Genomic DNA, 8,142 nt, shown 5'->3' on the forward strand with positions numbered 1-8,142 from the left:
ATAATATTTAATGATATTTCACAGAGAAAAAATATACAATAGCAAAATATAAGAGAGTGTCTATTTCCTCTAAATATTAATTGTTGTTTTCCCTAATTGGGTTAATCAAAGTTCCTTAATATTTCAAGCTTTTTTGTTTTGTGGCTTTTGTTTTGTTGATTTTTTTAATTCTTGGTTTAAGAAAATTTTTTTCTGATTATTTTATAGCAGCTTGTTTTACAGTTTACTAATTCACTCTCTATGTAAAACACTGTTGGTGCTGTTTTTTTTTTTATTTTAAATGTACAGCAACTTAAAAAAAATATAGGGCATACCTTAATGTTTGGTGTCTGTTTACATTTTCTGTAATGTAGTCATTAAGCATACAACGTAGACTTAAAGGATGTCAAAACTGACAACCACACTATGATTGATGATGCTGTGCTAGACTAATTCTTACCAGGTGTGGTGTGATGTGAATTCAAATGCAGCTCAGGGTTCTTATTTGTATTAGTAAAGTTGTGCTTTGTCAAAGTTCTGTGACTTCTTAACCCACTAAATCCATCTTCTTATCCAAGTTTTTCTTTGCCTTTTTGCTGTATACAATATTTTTCTTCCTCTTTCTCAGCAAAGCAATCCTTACGACTTCATCTGCAGCCAGGGTTTCTTAAGACATCCAGTTTCTGCAAATTCCAGAAAATACCAAGTCTGATGAGGTTATGTTAATTAAGTGTAAAATCTACATAAAGGCTTCCTAAGTGACTTGAGCTAGGGTAGGCGAAATTATGAAGGATGAAATTCACTCCATCAGCATAAAGCATAAACAGGAAGCTTTATGTGGAGAAGCAATAAAATACAAGATCTTCAACCAGAAAAAGGGGTACAGCACGGACTTCTTTGGTCCCTACATAAATTGTCTTCATTGTCATCCCTTGTCACTTGCAGAACATGATGAGGGCAGCTTCAAGTTATTATGTCTTGTTAAATGCCAGTGGTAAATATTGGGTGCTTGCACCTTTGAACAACAAATAAACATTTATGAGGTATCAGAGAGTGTTGGACCTAAACTTTTAGGCTTTTTTTTTTTTTCCTTCATTTTTGATTCAGACCTTACTGGCACATTCTCATCAGCTGGATCATTCACTGTCAAGCCAAATGTCCAGCACCTTTGGTAACAGAGAACTGTGCTGACCTGGGGTGGGCAATTGAATTGTATCTTTTTTATTTTCTGGCTGAGTGATCTATCCTGCTTGATTGTGTTTATCTTAATTTTATTTATATTTTATTAACAAAATATATTGATCTTGCAAGCAGAGCCTCAAGAAAGTAGAAAACATATAACAAAATTCTTAAAGAGTCCAATTTACCTCGACAGGCAAATAATCTAAAAACTTATATAATCTGATTGAACAAATCATAACAAACCCCATCAAATGCATCAAATGTTATGCTGCATGAAGTGAAAGCACCTATTACCCCCCACCACTACCTCCCCCTTTCCCTCACCAAGCCCTATTTCACTCAGGTCTAATTTTAACTGATCGCTTTCTCATGCAAATATCCATTGATTTGAATGAGATTTTGCAAGGGTAAGGGCTGAGCAAAGACTTTGGGATGTGATCTTCAGAGAAAAACCCAACCCCTTCTTTTTATGGATACAGAGAGTCACTGTACAGGAAAGTTATTGTACAATTACTGCACAAAAGTAGTGGAAGGAGGGCCAGCATACGGGAAGGTGACATATGCAGTCTGCAAGGGTCTGACAGGCACGGCTTGCACAAGCACCAGAGTGGGGGGGAAGGCAGAGGCTTTGGGCATCCCCTAGATTACTCAGATGCTTCTCTCCGGGATTACTTTGAAATACACTGAAGACCTCTTTGTTGAAATCCACAGACAAAGCATGGGGTAAGTGGAGAGGGCCAAATTTTAGGTTTGCTGGTAAATCACGTAGTCGCCCATACACCAAAACATCTAAGAAAGAGTATGATTTTAATTTATCAAAGTCCTGATAACAAGTTCTGAGGATGGGATATTAATTTTTTAATTAAAAAAAAGAAAAGAAAAAAACAAAGAAAGCTGTTTTCTTGTATTTTAATAATGTTGTGTTGGTTTTTAGCTCTTTCGGATTTCAGTTGTAGTAGAGGCCTGAGGAAGTCACAGTGACCCCTGCAGGCAATAGAGTATCCTCAAGAAAGAACTCAGGAAATAAGCATTATAATTACATACATAAAACAATTTTTATATATAAGATTACCTTTTGTTGTTGTTGTTGTTAAATCCCTTTTTCAGTTTCCTCTGCATTTCCAGTGTTTGGAAACATGCAGGTGAACTTCAGCAAGCTGGGGCAAGGATTTTGATGTACAGGGGGACAGGATAAAGAGGGATAAAAATTCAGTGGAGTTAAGCTTAACATCTTTATTTGCTAATACAATGTGTGCCTGCAAAATAAATCTAAGTTTTTGACAACAGAGCAATAGATGTGAAGAGTGATCCCTAAGTTTGGAGCCCTGACAACCTTCCTTCCCCATGAACAAGAGAAGTCTTGCTTTCCTAAATACTTATATTAAAGTCAACACAGGTAAATGCATTTCTTTCTGAATCATAACACTTATGAATTAAAATTATAATTCTGTGTACACTTTGAAATTTCTGTGATAAACTCTAAAAAGATTGCTATGCTACCCACTTTAAAGGAAAGGAATTAAAGTATGCCAAGTGCTACTTAATTGACATTCATGGCTAGCTTTATTTGCTATTTTTAATGTACTCCTGTATAGAAATAGTTGTCCAAAGAAGTTCTAGTGTCTCTATAAAGACTATTGTCACTTACTTGAGAGGAGTGGGCATCCTGTGCAAAGAGCATGCGAGCTTGATCACCTGGCACATGGCAGCCACAGGAAGGAATGGAGATATACTTCTTCTTTGGAGATATACTTCTGTGTGAGCAGCATCACATCTGGGTGGAGCTCAAGAAATTCTTGGAGGTCCTACTAGTTTTCACAGATCAGTCAGTGCTGTTTCCTTTGCTTCTCTCATACTTCATCTCAGTTTACTTATAGGCATCGAGTTTGTTTCTTCCTGCTGGAGTCCTCTATTTGCATTGCATTCTGGCTTGTTCAGTTTTAGTGGGCTGGAAGAGACTTTCGCCACATTATCACTTGGTGTTTGTGGTGGAAATCCGATAAAAGCAGATTTTCCAGGAGGCCTTGCTAGGTAGGGTTATGTACTAATATTGATAATTGTTTGTTGCATCAAACAATTTCAGACTTGACAATATTAGGCACCTCTCTGCATTACTACCATTGTTTTGGCAGCTGTATAGAGTGTGTCCTGACAGATTTGTGAAGGGATGAACTACTTAGTTATTGCTTCCCCTGGTTCTGTTGTTATAGCTATTAAAAATGCAGCCTTCGCTTTAACAGATCGTCTATCTTACTTACTGCTCTTTTTTTTTTTTCTGAGACAGTAAGATATCTCAGTGATGGCTTAGCAGAACAGAAAATTAAAGCAGAAGAAAAACATTTGGGAGATGTGAGCTAATACATTCCCATTTGCAAGCCATACGAGGTGCTCTCAAAGTGTTCCTCACACCGTTCCCATTTATATGTATCAGCCCTGTGGTCAGTTACTGGTTTTTTACCAATCCTCAGCTGAGCCATAGTAATATCATCTTTTAAATGTAAGGAGAATGTGAATTTATGAAACTTAAGGTAAGGCTTTTTCACTTGGGGCTGCTCTAACACACTTTCTCACCTTTGCTGAAGGCTGAGAGAGTTCACAAAGCTTTGGTTGAGCTGCCACATTAACTCTTTATGCCATGCAGTACCTTTGATCAAGTGTCCAAGTCCTTAATTGTACTTTTGTAATATATATTTCTCTTTAATTTGCAGCATGATTTAATCTTTCTTGGTAAATAAGTATTACATATTTTTGTCTATTATCATTTCCATAGGAAGAAAAAAAGGAAGAGGCAGGCAGTTCCAGATCCTTTCATCCCCACAGGAGTTACAGAGGTGGAAGAAAAACTGCATGCAGCAGAAAAGACATGAGTGGGTTTAAGCAGAGGGCTCTGAAGAGGAATTATCTCTGAACGTTATATGCTGGCCAACAAAGTACAACTGATAACTTCCAAGGCCATTGTGGACCTAAAATGCCAGCAGTGGTCAAAGCAAATTAAGACTTTTATTAGGGGCCCCTATGTATCATTTTCCTGCTTCAGGATTACACTGCTAGCCCTGCAGAGGGAGATTTAGCTGGGTAATTCTCATTAAGGGGCAAACCTCTCTGACTTCCACAGGTGCTTTGCCTGATTAAGTGCTGAAGAACCAGACCCTATGGTTGGCCCAGCTGAGCTCTAACCTGTCTGCTTTTATGCAAGCAAAAGCTTCATATATCAGCTCCAGCTCATGCTGAGTAGTCTTACTAGGCACTGTAATCCTAAGGGGAAACATTTCATTGCAATGCACAGCAATTTGCATTCTTTCTGAAAACTCTGCTATTACATTATCCATTTTTATCTTGATTAAAAGAGATCAAGAAGTGCATGCTCACACACTACACATGCAATTTTTCCATACAGGAGGCCTGGAACCCACACTGAAATTCTGACTCGAGGAGATCTGGCAACTTCCAACTCTTAATGGATTTATGCTGTTTTAATAATAGCCACAATTTACTGATAATTAGCAAGGAGGGAAGTTACCAGGTTTTTTGTTGTTGTTGGGTTTCTAAGATATTCAATTGTTTTCAGAAGTATCCAATGCCAAAAACTTCTTAAATGCTGCACGAGCTCTGAGTCTGCGAGGATGATTAAATTGTACTGCAGAAGGTCAACCTATGGTACTAGTTACTGCCACACACAAATAGGGAACTGAAGATATATGAGCACAACGGAAATTCCAGAAGGTAGGCATGAAATTGGCCAAGTGTCCATGCCTCTAGTTTATAGTCTGTATTATATAATTCATCTCCAACATCTTCTCTCTGGGACTGCCCTGGAAAAATAACTACAGAAAGCAGGGCGGGGCAGGTATATAATAGCAAAAGGCTCCTTCTGTTCTATGCAAAACCATGGAGAGTCTTTGTGACCCTCTATCCTTACCTTTGCCCCTTCATGAACACTAAAAGATTAGGGCACATGGAGCAAGAACCAATCCCTGCTACACCACTGACATTTTTAGGGAATTGGTGTTTCCCTGTGTTTAGTGTCACACAAATAAAATGTGAAAAATTACACTTTGGCTCATAGGAAACAGGAAGACAAGTACATTGTAGAATACAAGATGGTGAGGTACTGCAAGAGGATTACATAAGGTGCCTAGAACAGGGTGATGGCATAGTATAAAACTGATCTGAGTATGCAAATTAGAAAACTTTTATGCAAGAAGCTGAATGTCTCAACTGATAGCAAGGTAAACAAATGACCTGGAATTGTCAACATTGCCTGTTTTCTAGAATAGACTACTCAAAAAATTTGATTTTGGCTAAAATTCATGTGTTTCCTCAGAGATAAGTCTGTCTTCCTCTCCAAACACTGCCATTCTAGCTCTGGCCTGGATGTTCTGGGTGGAGATTTTTATACATAGGCACATGGAGAAGACATCCAGGCCAGAAAAAAAGGTGGAGAGGTGAAAATCTCAAACTAATTTTACATCTCTTGTTCTACATTTTTCAACCAGTGAGAAGGAGTTTTGAGGCATTTACTCTAATGAAGTACTCAAATCAACAATACCTATCCACACAGGAATTAGTAAATGAATATTTCTAGAGAGAATTTGGTTTCACAACAGCAGCTTGACCTGCTCAAATGAGCTACTAAAGAAGGGGCTTTTGTGATCTGTATTTTCTGCTTGCTATTGCCACTTCAAAAAAAAGTTTTGGACCTTTTTGGTCCAAAACTAGCTGTGTGTCCAGATACACAGATAGTAGTTATAGGAGATGCGGTATTTTTTTCATAACATCCAAATAGGAATAAAATAAATTTTCCTAAGTGGAGGAATGGGAATCTATCCCTGCCTGGTTGAATATTTCAGTAAAATTGTTCCAAAAATCATTGCTACAGTCAGCCTTTTAATTTATGACTAGAAAATAAGTAATAGTGCAAGGCATATAAGCACAACTAGGAAAAGGTAAAAGGATTTAGACCAGAACAAGAACAAAATTTTTCAAGAAACTGAGACATCACAAGAAGCCTCAGGCATTCTAGCTCTTTGCAGCTGAGGAAAATTTGCTGTTTGTTGAATCTTGCTTCCATTATGTCTGTATAAAGAAAAATGTGCCACTAGTTCAGCCACTGAAGAATACATTCACTGGACTTGGAGCTATCAGTTGCTCCTGGAGCACGTGGAATTTTATTTGTAACATTATGCTTTCTAAAATTACAGGAGTAATAGATTAATACAATTATAAAGCTCAGGGAATTGCTTCCCATGCCCACCATACTATAGAGCATTATGTGCTGCAGAACTGATGGTCACAATGGAAACTATTGATTCCAGCTGAACCTTATATTCTAGCTGCAGATCAACTGGCTTGAATCATGGCAAATTTGCTACCTTAAAATCATTTACAAAGTTTGGTATAAGCCACATCAACCCGTAGCATAAACAAGAAATGAAATGATAAACAGTTTGTGATATTTCAGTGAACAAAAATATTAAGAAATAAATATTTTCTTGGAATGTACATAGAATGCATGATCTATGTTTTCAATCCTAATTTCAGCTTCTGATGAGATGAATCAAATATTCACATCCCAGCTGCTTCTGAATGTTTTAAGTGGAATTTCTTGGAGCAGTGTGAGCAGGTGGTGTTCCCACACAGCTCCAAATAAAGTTTATACATGCTGGGGAGGCTGGATGCCTCACAAACATGGATTCAGAAAACTAGTTTTCTTCTAATTCACATGTTTGGTCATGTTGTCATAAGGCTGAGAGATCTTCCCATGGACAAAGGTACAGATATAGAAATGTTGCCTGGAGCCTTTCCTTCTTCCAAGCCTTAGGTCATAATTTTCTGTACCTGAGTGCTACTTTTCTCTAAGCTGCATATATTTTAGGAAGTGGATTGTTTCAAGCCTTTTCACAATTTTTTGTACTCTTTTGTACTTTTTTGTACTCTTTTTGTACTTTTTGTACTCTTGTGCCAAGAGAACGTTATACAGAGTAGGATAATAAGTTATGGAGGATATCTGTGGCCAGGCCTGTTGGAGTACTCCAGAGAAGTAGATCTTGTAGGGCTGGGGTGGGAGAGTTGGGGGCTGGAGGTGATGCAGTGGGGTAAGCCAGTTAATCACAGCTCAAATCTGGTTTGTGTATAAAGACAAAATGATGATGTGCTATAGCCCATATCCCAGTCCCACATGTCTCCAATGGGAAATAATTTTGTCTGCTCTGAATTGGAGCCCAAATTAAAATTAATTGTCATGCAGCACACAAGGTAGGGATTTGACACCTAGGAGACACATTGAATGTAAGTGCTCACAAAAACGTCACCTTTAGCAAGTTAACCCAATCTTTGACTTTCCCAAGCTACTCCTTGAGATCACAATCTCCCGTAAAGAGAGATTCATAGCTGCTCAAATACCTGATTTGAACTGCACTTTAGGGCACTCTTCTGGCTACAAGAGGGAATGTAGGAAACAGCTTCACAACATTGGAGTCAGCTTTTGTGACTTTTCATTCCTCTGTGTTCCATTTTGACTTGGATTTTTTTTTTTAACTAGCTCAGCAAAAGAGCCTGTATTTGCTGTGCTGTGTTGCCTTTTGGTTGGTGTTGAATTTGGTTTTCTCTAGTCTGTTATTTCAAGACTATTTAAGACTCTGCCAGCTGGCTACCATCTTATGCCCATGGAATCATGCAAGGGAGTACAAAAGGGCAGAAGAAAGTTAAGTTTTGTCCTTTTCTGTCTTGCCAAAATCACAGCATTCTTCTAAGCAGAGGACACAGAGTGAAGCAATAAGACAAAAACTTCACATTGGGCTAGATAGGAAGTCTCAGTCTGGAGAAATTTTTCTGTGGTGAGTTGTACCACTGTCCTTTCCTTCTGTTTTTTGAAAGTGATGTGAAACTTTTTGAAGTGACTCAAATATGTGGCTTTTAATCCCCAGCATGAAAACTCCATCTAACATAACTTTTAACCTTGCAAGTTGCTTCACTGGCCAT

The 8,142-nt window shown here is 38.0% G+C and overlaps 2 long non-coding RNA genes across 2 annotated transcripts; one reads left to right on the forward strand and one right to left on the reverse strand.

Moving 5' to 3' along the window:
• Positions 1-242: 242 nt before the first annotated feature.
• On the reverse strand, positions 243-2,959 carry LOC129046605 (uncharacterized). The gene is made up of 3 exons (XR_008508219.1): positions 2,810-2,959; positions 2,234-2,318; positions 243-662 (listed from the first exon to the last, which is right to left on the reverse strand). It is a non-coding gene; the product is annotated as an uncharacterized LOC129046605 (long non-coding RNA).
• Positions 1,760-6,661, forward strand: LOC118687096 (uncharacterized). Its single transcript, XR_004980293.2, has 3 exons — positions 1,760-1,884; positions 2,449-2,557; positions 3,932-6,661. It is a non-coding gene; the product is annotated as an uncharacterized LOC118687096 (long non-coding RNA).
• The last annotated feature ends 1,481 nt before the right edge of the window (positions 6,662-8,142 follow it).

Source organism: Molothrus ater, chromosome 2 (genome assembly GCF_012460135.2).
Source record: "Molothrus ater isolate BHLD 08-10-18 breed brown headed cowbird chromosome 2, BPBGC_Mater_1.1, whole genome shotgun sequence".
Lineage (NCBI taxonomy): Eukaryota > Metazoa > Chordata > Aves > Passeriformes > Icteridae > Molothrus > Molothrus ater.